Source organism: Ranitomeya imitator, chromosome 5, assembly GCF_032444005.1.
Source record: "Ranitomeya imitator isolate aRanImi1 chromosome 5, aRanImi1.pri, whole genome shotgun sequence".
NCBI classification, from domain to species: Eukaryota; Metazoa; Chordata; class Amphibia; order Anura; family Dendrobatidae; genus Ranitomeya; species Ranitomeya imitator.
The window spans coordinates 108,680,217-108,698,845 of record NC_091286.1 but is presented as its reverse complement, the minus strand read 5'-3'; the positions used below and the strand labels follow the sequence as shown (position 1 = coordinate 108,698,845).

General features: G+C 50.6%; 44 non-coding genes across 44 annotated transcripts; all 44 read left to right on the top strand.

Moving 5' to 3' along the window:
- The first annotated feature begins 156 nt into the window (after positions 1-156).
- On the top strand, positions 157-272 carry LOC138639888 (U5 spliceosomal RNA). The gene has a single exon (XR_011313414.1). It is a non-coding gene; the product is annotated as a U5 spliceosomal RNA (small nuclear RNA).
- Positions 273-582: 310 nt separating this feature from the next.
- LOC138639887 (U5 spliceosomal RNA) lies at positions 583-698 on the top strand. The gene has a single exon (XR_011313413.1). It is a non-coding gene; the product is annotated as a U5 spliceosomal RNA (small nuclear RNA).
- A 310-nt stretch (positions 699-1,008) lies between these two features.
- LOC138639243 (U5 spliceosomal RNA) lies at positions 1,009-1,124 on the top strand. The gene has a single exon (XR_011312834.1). It is a non-coding gene; the product is annotated as a U5 spliceosomal RNA (small nuclear RNA).
- A 310-nt stretch (positions 1,125-1,434) lies between these two features.
- On the top strand, positions 1,435-1,550 carry LOC138640197 (U5 spliceosomal RNA). Its single transcript, XR_011313703.1, has one exon. It is a non-coding gene; the product is annotated as a U5 spliceosomal RNA (small nuclear RNA).
- Positions 1,551-1,860: 310 nt separating this feature from the next.
- Positions 1,861-1,976, top strand: LOC138639885 (U5 spliceosomal RNA). The gene has a single exon (XR_011313412.1). It is a non-coding gene; the product is annotated as a U5 spliceosomal RNA (small nuclear RNA).
- A 310-nt stretch (positions 1,977-2,286) lies between these two features.
- LOC138639884 (U5 spliceosomal RNA) lies at positions 2,287-2,402 on the top strand. The gene has a single exon (XR_011313411.1). It is a non-coding gene; the product is annotated as a U5 spliceosomal RNA (small nuclear RNA).
- Positions 2,403-2,712: 310 nt separating this feature from the next.
- LOC138640033 (U5 spliceosomal RNA) lies at positions 2,713-2,828 on the top strand. The gene has a single exon (XR_011313555.1). It is a non-coding gene; the product is annotated as a U5 spliceosomal RNA (small nuclear RNA).
- Positions 2,829-3,138: 310 nt separating this feature from the next.
- Positions 3,139-3,254, top strand: LOC138639099 (U5 spliceosomal RNA). Its single transcript, XR_011312698.1, has one exon. It is a non-coding gene; the product is annotated as a U5 spliceosomal RNA (small nuclear RNA).
- Positions 3,255-3,564: 310 nt separating this feature from the next.
- Positions 3,565-3,680, top strand: LOC138639883 (U5 spliceosomal RNA). Its single transcript, XR_011313410.1, has one exon. It is a non-coding gene; the product is annotated as a U5 spliceosomal RNA (small nuclear RNA).
- A 310-nt stretch (positions 3,681-3,990) lies between these two features.
- Positions 3,991-4,106, top strand: LOC138639484 (U5 spliceosomal RNA). The gene has a single exon (XR_011313067.1). It is a non-coding gene; the product is annotated as a U5 spliceosomal RNA (small nuclear RNA).
- Positions 4,107-4,416: 310 nt separating this feature from the next.
- Positions 4,417-4,532, top strand: LOC138639098 (U5 spliceosomal RNA). The gene has a single exon (XR_011312697.1). It is a non-coding gene; the product is annotated as a U5 spliceosomal RNA (small nuclear RNA).
- Positions 4,533-4,842: 310 nt separating this feature from the next.
- On the top strand, positions 4,843-4,958 carry LOC138640011 (U5 spliceosomal RNA). The gene has a single exon (XR_011313533.1). It is a non-coding gene; the product is annotated as a U5 spliceosomal RNA (small nuclear RNA).
- Positions 4,959-5,268: 310 nt separating this feature from the next.
- LOC138639096 (U5 spliceosomal RNA) lies at positions 5,269-5,384 on the top strand. The gene has a single exon (XR_011312696.1). It is a non-coding gene; the product is annotated as a U5 spliceosomal RNA (small nuclear RNA).
- A 310-nt stretch (positions 5,385-5,694) lies between these two features.
- Positions 5,695-5,810, top strand: LOC138640196 (U5 spliceosomal RNA). The gene has a single exon (XR_011313702.1). It is a non-coding gene; the product is annotated as a U5 spliceosomal RNA (small nuclear RNA).
- A 310-nt stretch (positions 5,811-6,120) lies between these two features.
- Positions 6,121-6,236, top strand: LOC138639468 (U5 spliceosomal RNA). The gene has a single exon (XR_011313052.1). It is a non-coding gene; the product is annotated as a U5 spliceosomal RNA (small nuclear RNA).
- Positions 6,237-6,546: 310 nt separating this feature from the next.
- Positions 6,547-6,662, top strand: LOC138639241 (U5 spliceosomal RNA). Its single transcript, XR_011312832.1, has one exon. It is a non-coding gene; the product is annotated as a U5 spliceosomal RNA (small nuclear RNA).
- A 310-nt stretch (positions 6,663-6,972) lies between these two features.
- LOC138640195 (U5 spliceosomal RNA) lies at positions 6,973-7,088 on the top strand. Its single transcript, XR_011313701.1, has one exon. It is a non-coding gene; the product is annotated as a U5 spliceosomal RNA (small nuclear RNA).
- Positions 7,089-7,398: 310 nt separating this feature from the next.
- On the top strand, positions 7,399-7,514 carry LOC138639882 (U5 spliceosomal RNA). The gene has a single exon (XR_011313409.1). It is a non-coding gene; the product is annotated as a U5 spliceosomal RNA (small nuclear RNA).
- Positions 7,515-7,824: 310 nt separating this feature from the next.
- LOC138640194 (U5 spliceosomal RNA) lies at positions 7,825-7,940 on the top strand. Its single transcript, XR_011313700.1, has one exon. It is a non-coding gene; the product is annotated as a U5 spliceosomal RNA (small nuclear RNA).
- Positions 7,941-8,250: 310 nt separating this feature from the next.
- Positions 8,251-8,366, top strand: LOC138640193 (U5 spliceosomal RNA). Its single transcript, XR_011313699.1, has one exon. It is a non-coding gene; the product is annotated as a U5 spliceosomal RNA (small nuclear RNA).
- Positions 8,367-8,676: 310 nt separating this feature from the next.
- LOC138639239 (U5 spliceosomal RNA) lies at positions 8,677-8,792 on the top strand. Its single transcript, XR_011312831.1, has one exon. It is a non-coding gene; the product is annotated as a U5 spliceosomal RNA (small nuclear RNA).
- A 310-nt stretch (positions 8,793-9,102) lies between these two features.
- Positions 9,103-9,218, top strand: LOC138640192 (U5 spliceosomal RNA). Its single transcript, XR_011313698.1, has one exon. It is a non-coding gene; the product is annotated as a U5 spliceosomal RNA (small nuclear RNA).
- A 310-nt stretch (positions 9,219-9,528) lies between these two features.
- On the top strand, positions 9,529-9,644 carry LOC138639881 (U5 spliceosomal RNA). The gene has a single exon (XR_011313408.1). It is a non-coding gene; the product is annotated as a U5 spliceosomal RNA (small nuclear RNA).
- A 310-nt stretch (positions 9,645-9,954) lies between these two features.
- Positions 9,955-10,070, top strand: LOC138640189 (U5 spliceosomal RNA). Its single transcript, XR_011313697.1, has one exon. It is a non-coding gene; the product is annotated as a U5 spliceosomal RNA (small nuclear RNA).
- Positions 10,071-10,384: 314 nt separating this feature from the next.
- LOC138639880 (U5 spliceosomal RNA) lies at positions 10,385-10,500 on the top strand. The gene has a single exon (XR_011313407.1). It is a non-coding gene; the product is annotated as a U5 spliceosomal RNA (small nuclear RNA).
- A 310-nt stretch (positions 10,501-10,810) lies between these two features.
- On the top strand, positions 10,811-10,926 carry LOC138639879 (U5 spliceosomal RNA). The gene has a single exon (XR_011313406.1). It is a non-coding gene; the product is annotated as a U5 spliceosomal RNA (small nuclear RNA).
- Positions 10,927-11,236: 310 nt separating this feature from the next.
- Positions 11,237-11,352, top strand: LOC138639002 (U5 spliceosomal RNA). The gene has a single exon (XR_011312605.1). It is a non-coding gene; the product is annotated as a U5 spliceosomal RNA (small nuclear RNA).
- A 310-nt stretch (positions 11,353-11,662) lies between these two features.
- On the top strand, positions 11,663-11,778 carry LOC138640188 (U5 spliceosomal RNA). Its single transcript, XR_011313696.1, has one exon. It is a non-coding gene; the product is annotated as a U5 spliceosomal RNA (small nuclear RNA).
- Positions 11,779-12,088: 310 nt separating this feature from the next.
- LOC138640187 (U5 spliceosomal RNA) lies at positions 12,089-12,204 on the top strand. Its single transcript, XR_011313695.1, has one exon. It is a non-coding gene; the product is annotated as a U5 spliceosomal RNA (small nuclear RNA).
- Positions 12,205-12,513: 309 nt separating this feature from the next.
- LOC138640186 (U5 spliceosomal RNA) lies at positions 12,514-12,629 on the top strand. The gene has a single exon (XR_011313694.1). It is a non-coding gene; the product is annotated as a U5 spliceosomal RNA (small nuclear RNA).
- A 310-nt stretch (positions 12,630-12,939) lies between these two features.
- On the top strand, positions 12,940-13,055 carry LOC138639878 (U5 spliceosomal RNA). Its single transcript, XR_011313405.1, has one exon. It is a non-coding gene; the product is annotated as a U5 spliceosomal RNA (small nuclear RNA).
- Positions 13,056-13,365: 310 nt separating this feature from the next.
- LOC138639095 (U5 spliceosomal RNA) lies at positions 13,366-13,481 on the top strand. Its single transcript, XR_011312695.1, has one exon. It is a non-coding gene; the product is annotated as a U5 spliceosomal RNA (small nuclear RNA).
- Positions 13,482-13,791: 310 nt separating this feature from the next.
- LOC138639877 (U5 spliceosomal RNA) lies at positions 13,792-13,907 on the top strand. Its single transcript, XR_011313404.1, has one exon. It is a non-coding gene; the product is annotated as a U5 spliceosomal RNA (small nuclear RNA).
- A 310-nt stretch (positions 13,908-14,217) lies between these two features.
- LOC138639094 (U5 spliceosomal RNA) lies at positions 14,218-14,333 on the top strand. Its single transcript, XR_011312694.1, has one exon. It is a non-coding gene; the product is annotated as a U5 spliceosomal RNA (small nuclear RNA).
- A 310-nt stretch (positions 14,334-14,643) lies between these two features.
- LOC138640185 (U5 spliceosomal RNA) lies at positions 14,644-14,759 on the top strand. Its single transcript, XR_011313693.1, has one exon. It is a non-coding gene; the product is annotated as a U5 spliceosomal RNA (small nuclear RNA).
- A 310-nt stretch (positions 14,760-15,069) lies between these two features.
- LOC138640184 (U5 spliceosomal RNA) lies at positions 15,070-15,185 on the top strand. Its single transcript, XR_011313692.1, has one exon. It is a non-coding gene; the product is annotated as a U5 spliceosomal RNA (small nuclear RNA).
- A 310-nt stretch (positions 15,186-15,495) lies between these two features.
- Positions 15,496-15,611, top strand: LOC138639262 (U5 spliceosomal RNA). The gene has a single exon (XR_011312853.1). It is a non-coding gene; the product is annotated as a U5 spliceosomal RNA (small nuclear RNA).
- Positions 15,612-15,921: 310 nt separating this feature from the next.
- LOC138640032 (U5 spliceosomal RNA) lies at positions 15,922-16,037 on the top strand. The gene has a single exon (XR_011313554.1). It is a non-coding gene; the product is annotated as a U5 spliceosomal RNA (small nuclear RNA).
- A 310-nt stretch (positions 16,038-16,347) lies between these two features.
- LOC138639093 (U5 spliceosomal RNA) lies at positions 16,348-16,463 on the top strand. The gene has a single exon (XR_011312693.1). It is a non-coding gene; the product is annotated as a U5 spliceosomal RNA (small nuclear RNA).
- Positions 16,464-16,777: 314 nt separating this feature from the next.
- On the top strand, positions 16,778-16,893 carry LOC138639876 (U5 spliceosomal RNA). The gene has a single exon (XR_011313403.1). It is a non-coding gene; the product is annotated as a U5 spliceosomal RNA (small nuclear RNA).
- A 310-nt stretch (positions 16,894-17,203) lies between these two features.
- LOC138639092 (U5 spliceosomal RNA) lies at positions 17,204-17,319 on the top strand. Its single transcript, XR_011312692.1, has one exon. It is a non-coding gene; the product is annotated as a U5 spliceosomal RNA (small nuclear RNA).
- Positions 17,320-17,629: 310 nt separating this feature from the next.
- On the top strand, positions 17,630-17,745 carry LOC138639875 (U5 spliceosomal RNA). The gene has a single exon (XR_011313402.1). It is a non-coding gene; the product is annotated as a U5 spliceosomal RNA (small nuclear RNA).
- Positions 17,746-18,055: 310 nt separating this feature from the next.
- On the top strand, positions 18,056-18,171 carry LOC138640183 (U5 spliceosomal RNA). The gene has a single exon (XR_011313691.1). It is a non-coding gene; the product is annotated as a U5 spliceosomal RNA (small nuclear RNA).
- Positions 18,172-18,481: 310 nt separating this feature from the next.
- LOC138640182 (U5 spliceosomal RNA) lies at positions 18,482-18,597 on the top strand. Its single transcript, XR_011313690.1, has one exon. It is a non-coding gene; the product is annotated as a U5 spliceosomal RNA (small nuclear RNA).
- The last annotated feature ends 32 nt before the right edge of the window (positions 18,598-18,629 follow it).

Below are 18,629 nucleotides of genomic sequence, written 5' to 3'. Positions count from 1 at the left end.
CAGCATAGAACTGAGAACGGAGCATCCTGTGGAAGATGGGCTGTTGCCGTTTTTGTTTTTCCATCACCAAACCACGAACCCACTTCTAGGTGCTCTCCCCGGGCCAAGTGAGGGCTGCTGCCATGGTGGTAGGTCAGGAGGAGGCCTTTGCCCAGTATACTCTGGCTTCTCTTCAGAACGTAAAAATCTTTCGCCTTTTACTAAAGATTTCCGTGGAGAGGAGCAAAACTGAGTTTTGTGGCAATTTTTGCATGCTCCAGCTTGCTGGGGCTTCCTTAATTGGGTTCAACAACAGAATAAAGTAATGGGTGGGTGGGGTTTCGGTGGGAGACTGAACCCTGGGGTTGCTGGGAAGAGGCCCTCATTTGCATATTGTAGCCATGGATGGCCTTCTTCCGGGCAACGGAACAGGTGATGCTCTGTCAGCAGCATAGAACTGAGAACGGAGCAGCCTGTGGAAGATGGGCTGTTGCCGTTTTTGTTTTTCCATCACCAAACCACGAACCCACTTCTAGGTGCTCTCCCCGGGCCAAGTGAGGGCTGCTGCCATGGTGGTAGGTCAGGAGGAGGCCTTTGCACAGTATACTCTGGCTTCTCTTCAGAACGTAAAAATCTTTCGCCTTTTACTAAAGATTTCCGTGGAGAGGAGCAAAACTGAGTTTTGTGGCAATTTTTGCATGCTCCAGCTTGCTGGGGCTTTCTTAATTGGGTTCAACAACAGAATAAAGGAATGGGTGGGTGGGGTTTCGGTGGGAGACTGAACCCTGGGGTTCCTGGGAAAAGGCCCTCATTTGCATATTGTAGCCATGGATGGCCTTCTTCCGGGCAACGGAACAGGTGATGCTCTGTCAGCAGCATAGAACTGAGAACGGAGCAGCCTGTGGAAGATGGGCTGTTGCCGTTTTTGTTTTTCCATCACCAAACCACGAACCCACTTCTAGGTGCTCTCCCCGGGCCAAGTGAGGGCTGCTGCCATGGTGGTAGGTCAGGAGGAGGCCTTTGCCCAGTATACTCTGGCTTCCCTTCAGAACGTAAAAATCTTTCGCCTTTTACTAAAGATTTCCGTGGAGAGGAGCAAAACTGAGTTTTGTGGCAATTTTTGCATGCTCCAGCTTGCTGGGGCTTCCTTAATTGGGTTCAACAACAGAATAAAGTAATGGGTGGGTGGGGTTTCGGTGGGAGACTGAACCCTGGGGTTGCTGGGAAGAGGCCCTCATTTGCATATTGTAGCCATGGATGGCCTTCTTCCGGGCAACGGAACAGGTGATGCTCTGTCAGCAGCATAGAACTGAGAACGGAGCAGCCTGTGGAAGATGGGCTGTTGCCGTTTTTGTTTTTCCATCACCAAACAACGAACCCACTTCTAGGTGCTCTCCCCGGGCCAAGTGAGGGCTGCTGCCATGGTGGTAGGTCAGGAGGAGGCCTTTGCACAGTATACTCTGGCTTCTCTTCAGAATGTAAAAATCTTTCGCCTTTTACTAAAGATTTCCGTGGAGAGGAGCAAAACTGAGTTTTGTGGCAATTTTTGCATGCTCCAGCTTGCTGGGGCTTTCTTAATTGGGTTCAACAACAGAATAAAGGAATGGGTGGGTGGGGTTTCGGTGGGAGACTGAACCCTGGGGTTCCTGGGAAAAGGCCCTCATTTGCATATTGTAGCCATGGATGGCCTTCTTCTGGGCAACGGAACAGGTGATGCTCTGTCAGCAGCATAGAACTGAGAACGGAGCATCCTGTGGAAGATGGGCTGTTGCCGTTTTTGTTTTTCCATCACCAAACCACGAACCCACTTCTAGGTGCTCTCCCCGGGCCAAGTGAGGGCTGCTGCCATGGTGGTAGGTCAGGAGGTGGCCTTTGCCCAGTATACTCTGGCTTCTCTTCAGAACGTAAAAATCTTTCGCCTTTTACTAAAGATTTCCGTGGAGAGGAGCAAAACTGAGTTTTGTGGCAATTTTTGCATGCTCCAGCTTGCTGGGGCTTCCTTAATTGGGTTCAACAACAGAATAAAGTAATGGGTGGGTGGGGTTTCGGTGGGAGACTGAACCCTGGGGTTGCTGGGAAGAGGCCCTCATTTGCATATTGTAGCCATGGATGGCCTTCTTCCGGGCAACGGAACAGGTGATGCTCTGTCAGCAGCATAGAACTGAGAACGGAGCAGCCTGTGGAAGATGGGCTGTTGCCGTTTTTGTTTTTCCATCACCAAACCACGAACCCACTTCTAGGTGCTCTCCCCGGGCCAAGTGAGGGCTGCTGCCATGGTGGTAGGTCAGGAGGAGGCCTTTGCACAGTATACTCTGGCTTCTCTTCAGAACGTAAAAATCTTTCGCCTTTTACTAAAGATTTCCGTGGAGAGGAGCAAAACTGAGTTTTGTGGCAATTTTTGCATGCTCCAGCTTGCTGGGGCTTCGTTAATTGGGTTCAACAACAGAATAAAGTAATGGGTGGGTGGGGTTTCGGTGGGAGACTGAACCCTGGGGTTGCGGGGAAGAGGCCCTCATTTGCATATTGTAGCCATGGATGGCCTTCTTCCGGGCAATGGAACAGGTGATGCTCTGTCAGCAGCATAGAACTGAGAACGAAGCAGTCTGTGGAAGATGGGCTGTTGCCGTTTTTGTTTTTCCATCACCAAACCACGAACCCACTTCTAGTAGCTCTCCCCGGGCCAAGTGAGGGCTGCTGCCATGGTGGTAGGTCAGGAGGAGGCCCTTGCTCTGTATACTCAGGCTTCTCTTCAGAACGTAAAAATCTTTCGCCTTTTACTAAAGATTTCCGTGGAGAGGAGCAAAACTGAGTTTTGTGGCAATTTTTGCATGCTCCAGCTTGCTGGGGCTTCGTTAATTGGGTTCAACAACAGAATAAAGTAATGGGTGGGTGGGGTTTCGGTGGGAGACTGAACCCTGGGGTTGCGGGGAAGAGGCCCTCATTTGCATATTGTAGCCATGGATGGCCTTCTTCCGGGCAACGGAACAGGTGATGCTCTGTCAGCAGCATCGAACTGAGAACGGAGCAGCCTGTGGAAGATGGGCTGTTGCCGTTTTTGTTTTTCCATCACCAAACCACGAACCCACTTCTAGGTGCTGTCCCCGGGCCAAGTGAGGGCTGCTGCCATGGTGGTAGGTCAGGAGGAGGCCCTTGCCCAGTATATTCTGGCTTCTCTTCAGAACGTAAAAATCTTTCGCCTTTTACTAAAGATTTCCGTGGAGAGGAGCAAAACTGAGTTTTGTGGCAATTTTTGCATGCTCCAGCTTGCTGGGGCTTTCTTAATTGGGTTCAACAACAGAATAAAGGAATGGGTGGGTGGGGTTTCGGTGGGAGACTGAACCCTGGGGTTCCTGGGAAAAGGCCCTCATTTCCATATTGTAGCCATGGATGGCCTTCTTCCGGGCAACGGAACAGGTGATGCTCTGTCAGCAGCATAGAACTGAGAACGGAGCATCCTGTGGAAGATGGGCTGTTGCCGTTTTTGTTTTTCCATCACCAAACCACGAACCCACTTCTAGGTGCTCTCCCCGGGCCAAGTGAGGGCTGCTGCCATGGTGGTAGGTCAGGAGGAGGCCTTTGCCCAGTATACTCTGGCTTCTCTTCAGAACGTAAAAATCTTTCGCCTTTTACTAAAGATTTCCGTGGAGAGGAGCAAAACTGAGTTTTGTGGCAATTTTTGCATGCTCCAGCTTGCTGGGGCTTCCTTAATTGGGTTCAACAACAGAATAAAGTAATGGGTGGGTGGGGTTTCGGTGGGAGACTGAACCCTGGGGTTGCTGGGAAGAGGCCCTCATTTGCATATTGTAGCCATGGATGGCCTTCTTCCGGGCAACGGAACAGGTGATGCTCTGTCAGCAGCATAGAACTGAGAACGGAGCAGCCTGTGGAAGATGGGCTGTTGCCGTTTTTGTTTTTCCATCACCAAACCACGAACCCACTTCTAGGTGCTGTCCCCGGGCCAAGTGAGGGCTGCTGCCATGGTGGTAGGTCAGGAGGAGGCCCTTGCCCAGTATATTCTGGCTTCTCTTCAGAACGTAAAAATCTTTCGCCTTTTACTAAAGATTTCCGTGGAGAGGAGCAAAACTGAGTTTTGTGGCAATTCTTGCATGCTCCAGCTTGCTGGGGCTTTCTTAATTGGGTTCAACAACAGAATAAAGGAATGGGTGGGTGGGGTTTCGGTGGGAGACTGAACCCTGGGGTTGCTGGGAAGAGGCCCTCATTTGCATATTGTAGCCATGGATGGCCTTCTTCCGGGCAACGGAACAGGTGATGCTCTGTCAGCAGCATAGAACTGAGAACGGAGCAGCCTGTGGAAGATGGGCTGTTGCCGTTTTTGTTTTTCCATCACCAAACCACGAACCCACTTCTAGGTGCTGTCCCCGGGCCAAGTGAGGGCTGCTGCCATGGTGGTAGGTCAGGAGGAGGCCCTTGCCCAGTATATTCTGGCTTCTCTTCAGAACGTAAAAATCTTTCGCCTTTTACTAAAGATTTCCGTGGAGAGGAGCAAAACTGAGTTTTGTGGCAATTTTTGCATGCTCCAGCTTGCTGGGGCTTTCTTAATTGGGTTCAACAACAGAATAAAGGAATGGGTGGGTGGGGTTTCGGTGGGAGACTGAACCCTGGGGTTCCTGGGAAAAGGCCCTCATTTCCATATTGTAGCCATGGATGGCCTTCTTCCGGGCAACGGAACAGGTGATGCTCTGTCAGCAGCATAGAACTGAGAACGGAGCATCCTGTGGAAGATGGGCTGTTGCCGTTTTTGTTTTTCCATCACCAAACCACGAACCCACTTCTAGGTGCTCTCCCCGGGCCAAGTGAGGGCTGCTGCCATGGTGGTAGGTCAGGAGGAGGCCTTTGCCCAGTATACTCTGGCTTCTCTTCAGAACGTAAAAATCTTTCGCCTTTTACTAAAGATTTCCGTGGAGAGTAGCAAAACTGAGTTTTGTGGCAATTTTTGCATGCTCCAGCTTGCTGGGGCTTCCTTAATTGGGTTCAACAACAGAATAAAGTAATGGGTGGGTGGGGTTTCGGTGGGAGACTGAACCCTGGGGTTGCTGGGAAGAGGCCCTCATTTGCATATTGTAGCCATGGATGGCCTTCTTCCGGGCAACGGAACAGGTGATGCTCTGTCAGCAGCATAGAACTGAGAACGGAGCAGCCTGTGGAAGATGGGCTGTTGCCGTTTTTGTTTTTCCATCACCAAACCACGAACCCACTTCTAGGTGCTGTCCCCGGGCCAAGTGAGGGCTGCTGCCATGGTGGTAGGTCAGGAGGAGGCCCTTGCCCAGTATATTCTGGCTTCTCTTCAGAACGTAAAAATCTTTCGCCTTTTACTAAAGATTTCCGTGGAGAGGAGCAAAACTGAGTTTTGTGGCAATTTTTGCATGCTCCAGCTTGCTGGGGCTTCCTTAATTGGGTTCAACAACAGAATAAAGTAATGGGTGGGTGGGGTTTCGGTGGGAGACTGAACCCTGGGGTTGCTGGGAAGAGGCCCTCATTTGCATATTGTAGCCATGGATGGCCTTCTTCCGGGCAACGGAACAGGTGATGCTCTGTCAGCAGCATAGAACTGAGAACGGAGCAGCCTGTGGAAGATGGGCTGTTGCCGTTTTTGTTTTTCCATCACCAAACCACGAACCCACTTCTAGGTGCTCTCCCCGGGCCAAGTGAGGGCTGCTGCCATGGTGGTAGGTCAGGAGGAGGCCTTTGCACAGTATACTCTGGCTTCTCTTCAGAATGTAAAAATCTTTCGCCTTTTACTAAAGATTTCCGTGGAGAGGAGCAAAACTGAGTTTTGTGGCAATTTTTGCATGCTCCAGCTTGCTGGGGCTTTCTTAATTGGGTTCAACAACAGAATAAAGGAATGGGTGGGTGGGGTTTCGGTGGGAGACTGAACCCTGGGGTTCCTGGGAAAAGGCCCTCATTTGCATATTGTAGCCATAGATAGCCTTCTTCCGGGCAACGGAACAGGTGATGCTCTGTCAGCAGCATAGAACTGAGAACGGAGCATCCTATGGAAGATGGGCTGTTGCCGTTTTTTTTTTTCCATCACCAAACCACGAACCCACTTCTAGGTGCTCTCCCCGGGCCAAGTGAGGGCTGCTGCCATGGTGGTAGGTCAGGAGGAGGCCTTTGCACAGTATACTCTGGCTTCTCTTCAGAATGTAAAAATCTTTCGCCTTTTACTAAAGATTTCCGTGGAGAGGAGCAAAACTGAGTTTTGTGGCAATTTTTGCATGCTACAGCTTGCTGGGGCTTTCTTAATTGGGTTCAACAACAGAATAAAGGAATGGGTGGGTGGGGTTTCGGTGGGAGACTGAACCCTGGGGTTCCTGGGAAAAGGCCCTCATTTGCATATTGTAGCCATGGATGGCCTTCTTCCGGGCAACGGAACAGGTGATGCTCTGTCAGCAGCATAGAACTGAGAACGGAGCAGCCTGTGGAAGATGGGCTGTTGCCGTTTTTGTTTTTCCATCACCAAACCACGAACCCACTTCTAGGTGCTCTCCCCGGGCCAAGTGAGGGCTGCTGCCATGGTGGTAGGTCAGGAGGAGGCCTTTGCCCAGTATACTCTGGCTTCCCTTCAGAACGTAAAAATCTTTCGCCTTTTACTAAAGATTTCCGTGGAGAGGAGCAAAACTGAGTTTTGTGGCAATTTTTGCATGCTCCAGCTTGCTGGGGCTTCCTTAATTGGGTTCAACAACAGAATAAAGTAATGGGTGGGTGGGGTTTCGGTGGGAGACTGAACCCTGGGGTTGCTGGGAAGAGGCCCTCATTTGCATATTGTAGCCATGGATGGCCTTCTTCCGGGCAACGGAACAGGTGATGCTCTGTCAGCAGCATAGAACTGAGAACGGAGCAGCCTGTGGAAGATGGGCTGTTGCCGTTTTTGTTTTTCCATCACCAAACAACGAACCCACTTCTAGGTGCTCTCCCCGGGCCAAGTGAGGGCTGCTGCCATGGTGGTAGGTCAGGAGGAGGCCTTTGCACAGTATACTCTGGCTTCTCTTCAGAATGTAAAAATCTTTCGCCTTTTACTAAAGATTTCCGTGGAGAGGAGCAAAACTGAGTTTTGTGGCAATTTTTGCATGCTCCAGCTTGCTGGGGCTTTCTTAATTGGGTTCAACAACAGAATAAAGGAATGGGTGGGTGGGGTTTCGGTGGGAGACTGAACCCTGGGGTTCCTGGGAAAAGGCCCTCATTTGCATATTGTAGCCATGGATGGCCTTCTTCTGGGCAACGGAACAGGTGATGCTCTGTCAGCAGCATAGAACTGAGAACGGAGCATCCTGTGGAAGATGGGCTGTTGCCGTTTTTGTTTTTCCATCACCAAACCACGAACCCACTTCTAGGTGCTCTCCCCGGGCCAAGTGAGGGCTGCTGCCATGGTGGTAGGTCAGGAGGAGGCCTTTGCCCAGTATACTCTGGCTTCTCTTCAGAACGTAAAAATCTTTCGCCTTTTACTAAAGATTTCCGTGGAGAGGAGCAAAACTGAGTTTTGTGGCAATTTTTGCATGCTCCAGCTTGCTGGGGCTTCCTTAATTGGGTTCAACAACAGAATAAAGTAATGGGTGGGTGGGGTTTCGGTGGGAGACTGAACCCTGGGGTTGCTGGGAAGAGGCCCTCATTTGCATATTGTAGCCATGGATGGCCTTCTTCCGGGCAACGGAACAGGTGATGCTCTGTCAGCAGCATAGAACTGAGAACGGAGCAGCCTGTGGAAGATGGGCTGTTGCCGTTTTTGTTTTTCCATCACCAAACCACGAACCCACTTCTAGGTGCTCTCCCCGGGCCAAGTGAGGGCTGCTGCCATGGTGGTAGGTCAGGAGGAGGCCTTTGCACAGTATACTCTGGCTTCTCTTCAGAATGTAAAAATCTTTCGCCTTTTACTAAAGATTTCCGTGGAGAGGAGCAAAACTGAGTTTTGTGGCAATTTTTGCATGCTCCAGCTTGCTGGGGCTTTCTTAATTGGGTTCAACAACAGAATAAAGGAATGGGTGGGTGGGGTTTCGGTGGGAGACTGAACCCTGGGGTTGCTGGGAAGAGGCCCTCATTTGCATATTGTAGCCATGGATGGCCTTCTTCCGGGCAACGGAACAGGTGATGCTCTGTCAGCAGCATAGAACTGAGAACGGAGCAGCCTGTGGAAGATGGGCTGTTGCCGTTTTTGTTTTTCCATCACCAAACCACGAACCCACTTCTAGGTGCTCTCCCCGGGCCAAGTGAGGGCTGCTGCCATGGTGGTAGGTCAGGAGGAGGCCTTTGCACAGTATACTCTGGCTTCTCTTCAGAATGTAAAAATCTTTCGCCTTTTACTAAAGATTTCCGTGGAGAGGAGCAAAACTGAGTTTTGTGGCAATTTTTGCATGCTCCAGCTTGCTGGGGCTTTCTTAATTGGGTTCAACAACAGAATAAAGGAATGGGTGGGTGGGGTTTCGGTGGGAGACTGAACCCTGGGGTTCCTGGGAAAAGGCCCTCATTTGCATATTGTAGCCATGGATGGCCTTCTTCCGGGCAACGGAACAGGTGATGCTCTGTCAGCAGCATAGAACTGAGAACGGAGCAGCCTGTGGAAGATGGGCTGTTGCCGTTTTTGTTTTTCCATCACCAAACCACGAACCCACTTCTAGGTACTCTCCCCGGGCCAAGTGAGGGCTGCTGCCATGGTGGTAGGTCAGGAGGAGGCCTTTGCCCAGTATACTCTGGCTTCCCTTCAGAACGTAAAAATCTTTCGCCTTTTACTAAAGATTTCCGTGGAGAGGAGCAAAACTGAGTTTTGTGGCAATTTTTGCATGCTCCAGCTTGCTGGGGCTTCCTTAATTGGGTTCAACAACAGAATAAAGTAATGGGTGGGTGGGGTTTCGGTGGGAGACTGAACCCTGGGGTTGCTGGGAAGAGGCCCTCATTTGCATATTGTAGCCATGGATGGCCTTCTTCCGGGCAACGGAACAGGTGATGCTCTGTCAGCAGCATAGAACTGAGAACGGAGCAGCCTGTGGAAGATGGGCTGTTGCCGTTTTTGTTTTTCCATCACCAAACAACGAACCCACTTCTAGGTGCTCTCCCCGGGCCAAGTGAGGGCTGCTGCCATGGTGGTAGGTCAGGAGGAGGCCTTTGCACAGTATACTCTGGCTTCTCTTCAGAATGTAAAAATCTTTCGCCTTTTACTAAAGATTTCCGTGGAGAGGAGCAAAACTGAGTTTTGTGGCAATTTTTGCATGCTCCAGCTTGCTGGGGCTTTCTTAATTGGGTTCAACAACAGAATAAAGGAATGGGTGGGTGGGGTTTCGGTGGGAGACTGAACCCTGGGGTTCCTGGGAAAAGGCCCTCATTTGCATATTGTAGCCATGGATGGCCTTCTTCTGGGCAACGGAACAGGTGATGCTCTGTCAGCAGCATAGAACTGAGAACGGAGCATCCTGTGGAAGATGGGCTGTTGCCGTTTTTGTTTTTCCATCACCAAACCACGAACCCACTTCTAGGTGCTCTCCCCGGGCCAAGTGAGGGCTGCTGCCATGGTGGTAGGTCAGGAGGAGGCCTTTGCCCAGTATACTCTGGCTTCTCTTCAGAACGTAAAAATCTTTCGCCTTTTACTAAAGATTTCCGTGGAGAGGAGCAAAACTGAGTTTTGTGGCAATTTTTGCATGCTCCAGCTTGCTGGGGCTTCCTTAATTGGGTTCAACAACAGAATAAAGTAATGGGTGGGTGGGGTTTCGGTGGGAGACTGAACCCTGGGGTTGCTGGGAAGAGGCCCTCATTTGCATATTGTAGCCATGGATGGCCTTCTTCCGGGCAACGGAACAGGTGATGCTCTGTCAGCAGCATAGAACTGAGAACGGAGCAGCCTGTGGAAGATGGGCTGTTGCCGTTTTTGTTTTTCCATCACCAAACCACGAACCCACTTCTAGGTGCTCTCCCCGGGCCAAGTGAGGGCTGCTGCCATGGTGGTAGGTCAGGAGGAGGCCTTTGCACAGTATACTCTGGCTTCTCTTCAGAATGTAAAAATCTTTCGCCTTTTACTAAAGATTTCCGTGGAGAGGAGCAAAACTGAGTTTTGTGGCAATTTTTGCATGCTCCAGCTTGCTGGGGCTTTCTTAATTGGGTTCAACAACAGAATAAAGGAATGGGTGGGTGGGTGGGGTTTCGGTGGGAGACTGAACCCTGGGGTTCCTGGGAAAAGGCCCTCATTTGCATATTGTAGCCATGGATGGCCTTCTTCCGGGCAACGGAACAGGTGATGCTCTGTCAGCAGCATAGAACTGAGAACGGAGCATCCTGTGGAAGATGGGCTGTTGCCGTTTTTGTTTTTCCATCACCAAACCACGAACCCACTTCTAGGTGCTCTCCCCGGGCCAAGTGAGGGCTGCTGCCATGGTGGTAGGTCAGGAGGAGGCCTTTGCCCAGTATACTCTGGCTTCTCTTCAGAACGTAAAAATCTTTCGCCTTTTACTAAAGATTTCCGTGGAGAGGAGCAAAACTGAGTTTTGTGGCAATTTTTGCATGCTCCAGCTTGCTGGGGCTTCCTTAATTGGGTTCAACAACAGAATAAAGTAATGGGTGGGTGGGGTTTCGGTGGGAGACTGAACCCTGGGGTTGCTGGGAAGAGGCCCTCATTTGCATATTGTAGCCATGGATGGCCTTCTTCCGGGCAACGGAACAGGTGATGCTCTGTCAGCAGCATAGAACTGAGAACGGAGCAGCCTGTGGAAGATGGGCTGTTGCCGTTTTTGTTTTTCCATCACCAAACCACGAACCCACTTCTAGGTGCTCTCCCCGGGCCAAGTGAGGGCTGCTGCCATGGTGGTAGGTCAGGAGGAGGCCTTTGCACAGTATACTCTGGCTTCTCTTCAGAACGTAAAAATCTTTCGCCTTTTACTAAAGATTTCCGTGGAGAGGAGCAAAACTGAGTTTTGTGGCAATTTTTGCATGCTCCAGCTTGCTGGGGCTTTCTTAATTGGGTTCAACAACAGAATAAAGGAATGGGTGGGTGGGGTTTCGGTGGGAGACTGAACCCTGGGGTTCCTGGGAAAAGGCCCTCATTTGCATATTGTAGCCATGGATGGCCTTCTTCTGGGCAACGGAACAGGTGATGCTCTGTCAGCAGCATAGAACTGAGAACGGAGCATCCTGTGGAAGATGGGCTGTTGCCGTTTTTGTTTTTCCATCACCAAACCACGAACCCACTTCTAGGTGCTCTCCCCGGGCCAAGTGAGGGCTGCTGCCATGGTGGTAGGTCAGGAGGAGGCCTTTGCCCAGTATACTCTAGCTTCTCTTCAGAACGTAAAAATCTTTCGCCTTTTACTAAAGATTTCCGTGGAGAGGAGCAAAACTGAGTTTTGTGGCAATTTTTGCATGCTCCAGCTTGCTGGGGCTTCCTTAATTGGGTTCAACAACAGAATAAAGTAATGGGTGGGTGGGGTTTCGGTGGGAGACTGAACCCTGGGGTTGCTGGGAAGAGGCCCTCATTTGCATATTGTAGCCATGGATGGCCTTCTTCCGGGCAACGGAACAGGTGATGCTCTGTCAGCAGCATAGAACTGAGAACGGAGCAGCCTGTGGAAGATGGGCTGTTGCCGTTTTTGTTTTTCCATCACCAAACCACGAACCCACTTCTAGGTGCTCTCCCCGGGCCAAGTGAGGGCTGCTGCCATGGTGGTAGGTCAGGAGGAGGCCTTTGCACAGTATACTCTGGCTTCTCTTCAGAATGTAAAAATCTTTCGCCTTTTACTAAAGATTTCCGTGGAGAGGAGCAAAACTGAGTTTTGTGGCAATTTTTGCATGCTCCAGCTTGCTGGGGCTTTCTTAATTGGGTTCAACAACAGAATAAAGGAATGGGTGGGTGGGGTTTCGGTGGGAGACTGAACCCTGGGGTTCCTGGGAAAAGGCCCTCATTTGCATATTGTAGCCATGGATGGCCTTCTTCCGGGCAACGGAACAGGTGATGCTCTGTCAGCAGCATAGAACTGAGAACGGAGCATCCTGTGGAAGATGGGCTGTTGCTGTTTTTGTTTTTCCATCACCAAACCACGAACCCACTTCTAGGTGCTCTCCCCGGGCCAAGTGAGGGCTGCTGCCATGGTGGTAGGTCAGGAGGAGGCCTTTGCACAGTATACTCTGGCTTCTCTTCAGAATGTAAAAATCTTTCGCCTTTTACTAAAGATTTCCGTGGAGAGGAGCAAAACTGAGTTTTGTGGCAATTTTTGCATGCTCCAGCTTGCTGGGGCTTTCTTAATTGGGTTCAACAACAGAATAAAGGAATGGGTGGGTGGGGTTTCGGTGGGAGACTGAACCCTGGGGTTCCTGGGAAAAGGCTCTCATTTGCATATTGTAGCCATAGATGGCCTTCTTCCGGGCAACGGAACAGGTGATGCTCTGTCAGCAGCATAGAACTGAGAACGGAGCATCCTATGAAAGATGGGCTGTTGCCGTTTTTTTTTTCCATCACCAAACCACGAACCCACTTCTAGGTGCTCTCCCCTGGCCAAGTGAGGGCTGCTGCCATGGTGGTAGGTCAGGAGGAGGCCTTTGCACAGTATACTCTGGCTTCTCTTCAGAATGTAAAAATCTTTCGCCTTTTACTAAAGATTTCCGTGGAGAGGAGCAAAACTGAGTTTTGTGGCAATTTTTGCATGCTCCAGCTTGCTGGGGCTTTCTTAATTGGGTTCAACAACAGAATAAAGGAATGGGTGGGTGGGGTTTCGGTGGGAGACTGAACCCTGGGGTTCCTGGGAAAAGGCCCTCATTTGCATATTGTAGCCATGGATGGCCTTCTTCCGGGCAACGGAACAGGTGATGCTCTGTCAGCAGCATAGAACTGAGAACGGAGCATCCTGTGGAAGATGGGCTGTTGCCGTTTTTGTTTTTCCATCACCAAACCACGAACCCACTTCTAGGTGCTCTCCCCGGGCCAAGTGAGGGCTGCTGCCATGGTGGTAGGTCAGGAGGAGGCCCTTGCCCAGTATACTCTGGCTTCTCTTCAGAACGTAAAAATCTTTCGCCTTTTACTAAAGATTTCCGTGGAGAGGAGCAAAACTGAGTTTTGTGGCAATTTTTGCATGCTCCAGCTTGCTGGGGCTTCGTTAATTGGGTTCAACAACAGAATAAAGTAATGGGTGGGTGGGGTTTCGGTGGGAGACTGAACCCTGGGGTTGCGGGGAAGAGGCCCTCATTTGCATATTGTAGCCATGGATGGCCTTCTTCCGGGCAACGGAACAGGTGATGCTCTGTCAGCAGCATCGAACTGAGAATGGAGCAGCCTGTGGAAGATGGGCTGTTGCCGTTTTTGTTTTTCCATCACCAAACCACGAACCCACTTCTAGGTGCTGTCCCCGGGCCAAGTGAGGGCTGCTGCCATGGTGGTAGGTCAGGAGGAGGCCCTTGCCCAGTATATTCTGGCTTCTCTTCAGAACGTAAAAATCTTTCGCCTTTTACTAAAGATTTCCGTGGAGAGGAGCAAAACTGAGTTTTGTGGCAATTTTTGCATGCTCCAGCTTGCTGGGGCTTTCTTAATTGGGTTCAACAACAGAATAAAGGAATGGGTGGGTGGGGTTTCGGTGGGAGACAGAACCCTGGGGTTCCTGGGAAAAGGCCCTCATTTGCATATTGTAGCCATGGATGGCCTTCTTCCGGGCAACGGAACAGGTGATGCTCTGTCAGCAGCATAGAACTGAGAACGGAGCATCCTGTGGAAGATGGGCTGTTGCCGTTTTTGTTTTTCCATCACCAAACCACGAACCCACTTCTAGGTGCTCTCCCAGGGCCAAGTGAGGGCTGCTGCCATGGTGGTAGGTCAGGAGGAGGCCTTTGCCCAATATACTCTGGCTTCTCTTCAGAACGTAAAAATCTTTCGCCTTTTACTAAAGATTTCCGTGGAGAGGAGCAAAACTGAGTTTTGTGGCAATTTTTGCATGCTCCAGCTTGCTGGGGCTTCCTTAATTGGGTTCAACAACAGAATAAAGTAATGGGTGGGTGGGGTTTCGGTGGGAGACTGAACCCTGGGGTTGCTGGGAAGAGGCCCTCATTTGCATATTGTAGCCATGGATGGCCTTCTTCCGGGCAACGGAACAGGTGATGCTCTGTCAGCAGCATAGAACTGAGAACGGAGCAGCCTGTGGAAGATGGGCTGTTGCCGTTTTTGTTTTTCCATCACCAAACCACGAACCCACTTCTAGGTGCTCTCCCCGGGCCAAGTGAGGGCTGCTGCCATGGTGGTAGGTCAGGAGGAGGCCTTTGCCCAGTATATTCTGGCTTCTCTTCAGAACGTAAAAATCTTTCGCCTTTTACTAAAGATTTCCGTGGAGAGGAGCAAAACTGAGTTTTGTGGCAATTTTTGCATGCTCCAGCTTGCTGGGGCTTCCTTAATTGGGTTCAACAACAGAATAAAGTAATGGGTGGGTGGGGTTTCGGTGGGAGACTGAACCCTGGGGTTGCTGGGAAGAGGCCCTCATTTGCATATTGTAGCCATGGATGGCCTTCTTCCGGGCAACGGAACAGGTGATGCTCTGTCAGCAGCATAGAACTGAGAACGGAGCAGCCTGTGGAAGATGGGCTGTTGCCGTTTTTGTTTTTCCATCACCAAACCACGAACCCACTTCTAGGTGCTCTCCCCGGGCCAAGTGAGGGCTGCTGCCATGGTGGTAGGTCAGGAGGAGGCCTTTGCACAGTATACTCTGGCTTCTCTTCAGAATGTAAAAATCTTTCGCCTTTTACTAAAGATTTCCGTGGAGAGGAGCAAAACTGAGTTTTGTGGCAATTTTTGCATGCTCCAGCTTGCTGGGGCTTTCTTAATTGGGTTCAACAACAGAATAAAGGAATGGGTGGGTGGGGTTTCGGTGGGAGACTGAACCCTGGGGTTCCTGGGAAAAGGCCCTCATTTGCATATTGTAGCCATAGATGGCCTTCTTCCGGGCAACGGAACAGGTGATGCTCTGTCAGCAGCATAGAACTGAGAACGGAGCATCCTATGGAAGATGGGCTGTTGCCGTTTTTTTTTTTCCATCACCAAACCACGAACCCACTTCTAGGTGCTCTCCCCTGGCCAAGTGAGGGCTGCTGCCATGGTGGTAGGTCAGGAGGAGGCCTTTGCACAGTATACTCTGGCTTCTCTTCAGAATGTAAAAATCTTTCGCCTTTTACTAAAGATTTCCGTGGAGAGGAGCAAAACTGAGTTTTGTGGCAATTTTTGCATGCTCCAGCTTGCTGGGGCTTTCTTAATTGGGTTCAACAACAGAATAAAGGAATGGGTGGGTGGGGTTTCGGTGGGAGACTGAACCCTGGGGTTCCTGGGAAAAGGCCCTCATTTGCATATTGTAGCCATGGATGGCCTTCTTCCGGGCAACGGAACAGGTGATGCTCTGTCAGCAGCATAGAACTGAGAACGGAGCAGCCTGTGGAAGATGGGCTGTTGCCGTTTTTGTTTTTCCATCACCAAACCACGAACCCACTTCTAGGTGCTCTCCCCGGGCCAAGTGAGGGCTGCTGCCATGGTGGTAGGTCAGGAGGAGGCCCTTGCCCAGTATACTCTGGATTCTCTTCAGAACGTAAAAATCTTTCGCCTTTTACTAAAGATTTCCGTGGAGAGGAGCAAAACTGAGTTTTGTGGCAATTTTTGCATGCTCCAGCTTGCTGGGGCTTCCTTAATTGGGTTCAACAACAGAATAAAGTAATGGGTGGGTGGGGTTTCGTTGGGAGACTGAACCCTGGGGTTGCGGGGAAGAGGCCCTCATTTGCATATTGTAGCCATGGATGGCCTTCTTCCGGGCAATGGAACAGGTGATGCTCTGTCAGCAGCATAGAACTGAGAACGAAGCAGCCTATGGAAGATGGGCTGTTGCCGTTTTTGTTTTTCCATCACCAAACCACGAACCCACTTCTAGTTGCTCTCCCCGGGCCAAGTGAGGGCTGCTGCCATGGTGGTAGGTCAGGAGGAGGCCCTTGCTCTGTATACTCAGGCTTCTCTTCAGAACGTAAAAATCTTTCGCCTTTTACTAAAGATTTCCGTGGAGAGGAGCAAAACTGAGTTTTGTGGCAATTTTTGCATGCTCCAGCTTGCTGGGGCTTCGTTAATTGGGTTCAACAACAGAATAAAGTAATGGGTGGGTGGGGTTTCGGTGGGAGACTGAACCCTGGGGTTGCGGGGAAGAGGCCCTCATTTGCATATTGTAGCCATGGATGGCCTTCTTCCGGGCAACGGAACAGGTGATGCTCTGTCAGCAGCATCGAACTGAGAACGGAGCAGCCTGTGGAAGATGGGCTGTTGCCGTTTTTGTTTTTCCATCACCAAACCACGAACCCACTTCTAGGTGCTGTCCCCGGGCCAAGTGAGGGCTGCTGCCATGGTGGTAGGTCAGGAGGAGGCCCTTGCCCAGTATATTCTGGCTTCTCTTCAGAACGTAAAAATCTTTCGCCTTTTACTAAAGATTTCCGTGGAGAGGAGCAAAACTGAGTTTTGTGGCAATTTTTGCATGCTCCAGCTTGCTGGGGCTTTCTTAATTGGGTTCAACAACAGAATAAAGGAATGGGTGGGTGGGTGGGGTTTCGGTGGGAGACTGAACCCTGGGGTTCCTGGGAAAAGGCCCTCATTTGCATATTGTAGCCATGGATGGCCTTCTTCCGGGCAACGGAACAGGTGATGCTCTGTCAGCAGCATAGAACTGAGAACGGAGCATCCTGTGGAAGATGGGCTGTTGCCGTTTTTGTTTTTCCATCACCAAACCACGAACCCACTTCTAGGTGCTCTCCCCGGGCCAAGTGAGGGCTGCTGCCATGGTGGTAGGTCAGGAGGAGGCCTTTGCCCAATATACTCTGGCTTCTCTTCAGAACGTAAAAATCTTTCGCCTTTTACTAAAGATTTCCGTGGAGAGGAGCAAAACTGAGTTTTGTGGCAATTTTTGCATGCTCCAGCTTGCTGGGGCTTCCTTAATTGGGTTCAACAACAGAATAAAGTAATGGGTGGGTGGGGTTTCGGTGGGAGACTGAACCCTGGGGTTGCTGGGAAGAGGCCCTCATTTGCATATTGTAGCCATGGATGGCCTTCTTCCGAGCAACGGAACAGGTGATGCTCTGTCAGCAGCATAGAACTGAGAACGGAGCAGCCTGTGGAAGATGGGCTGTTGCCGTTTTTGTTTTTCCATCACCAAACCACGAACCCACTTCTAGGTGCTGTCCCCGGGCCAAGTGAGGGCTGCTGCCATGGTGGTAGGTCAGGAGGAGGCCCTTGCCCAGTATATTCTGGCTTCTCTTCAGAACGTAAAAATCTTTCGCCTTTTACTAAAGATTTCCGTGGAGAGGAGCAAAACTGAGTTTTGTGGCAATTTTTGCATGCTCCAGCTTGCTGGGGCTTTCTTAATTGGGTTCAACAACAGAATAAAGGAATGGGTGGGTGGGGTTTCGGTGGGAGACTGAACCCTGGGGTTCCTGGGAAAAGGCCCTCATTTGCATATTGTAGCCATGGATGGCCTTCTTCCGGGCAACGGAACAGGTGATGCTCTGTCAGCAGCATAGAACTGAGAACGGAGCATCCTGTGGAAGATGGGCTGTTGCCGTTTTTGTTTTTCCATCACCAAACCACGAACCCACTTCTAGGTGCTGTCCCCGGGCCAAGTGAGGGCTGCTGCCATGGTGGTAGGTCAGGAGGAGGCCTTTGCCCAGTATACTCTGGCTTCTCTTCAGAACGTAAAAATCTTTCGCCTTTTACTAAAGATTTCCGTGGAGAGGAGCAAAACTGAGTTTTGTGGCAATTTTTGCATGCTCCAGCTTGCTGGGGCTTCCTTAATTGGGTTCAACAACAGAATAAAGTAATGGGTGGGTGGGGTTTCGGTGGGAGACTGAACCCTGGGGTTGCTGGGAAGAGGCCCTCATTTGCATATTGTAGCCATGGATGGCCTTCTTCCGGGCAACGGAACAGGTGATGCTCTGTCAGCAGCATAGAACTGAGAACGGAGCAGCCTGTGGAAGATGGGCTGTTGCCGTTTTTGTTTTTCCATCATCAAACCACGAACCCACTTCTAGGTGCTCTCCCCGGGCCAAGTGAGGGCTGCTGCCATGGTGGTAGGTCAGGAGGAGGCCTTTGCACAGTATACTCTGGCTTCTCTTCAGAATGTAAAAATCTTTCGCCTTTTACTAAAGATTTCCGTGGAGAGGAGCAAAACTGAGTTTTGTGGCAATTTTTGCATGCTCCAGCTTGCTGGGGCTTTCTTAATTGGGTTCAACAACAGAATAAAGGAATGGGTGGGTGGGGTTTCGGTGGGAGACTGAACCCTGGGGTTCCTGGGAAAAGGCCCTCATTTGCATATTGTAGCCATAGATGGCCTTCTTCCGGGCAACGGAACAGGTGATGCTCTGTCAGCAGCATAGAACTGAGAACGGAGCATCCTATGGAAGATGGGCTGTTGCCGTTTTTTTTTTTCCATCACCAAACCACGAACCCACTTCTAGGTGCTCTCCCCGGGCCAAGTGAGGGCTGCTGCCATGGTGGTAGGTCAGGAGGAGGCCTTTGCACAGTATACTCTGGCTTCTCTTCAGAATGTAAAAATCTTTCGCCTTTTACTAAAGATTTCCGTGGAGAGGAGCAAAACTGAGTTTTGTGGCAATTTTTGCATGCTCCAGCTTGCTGGGGCTTCCTTAATTGGGTTCAACAACAGAATAAAGGA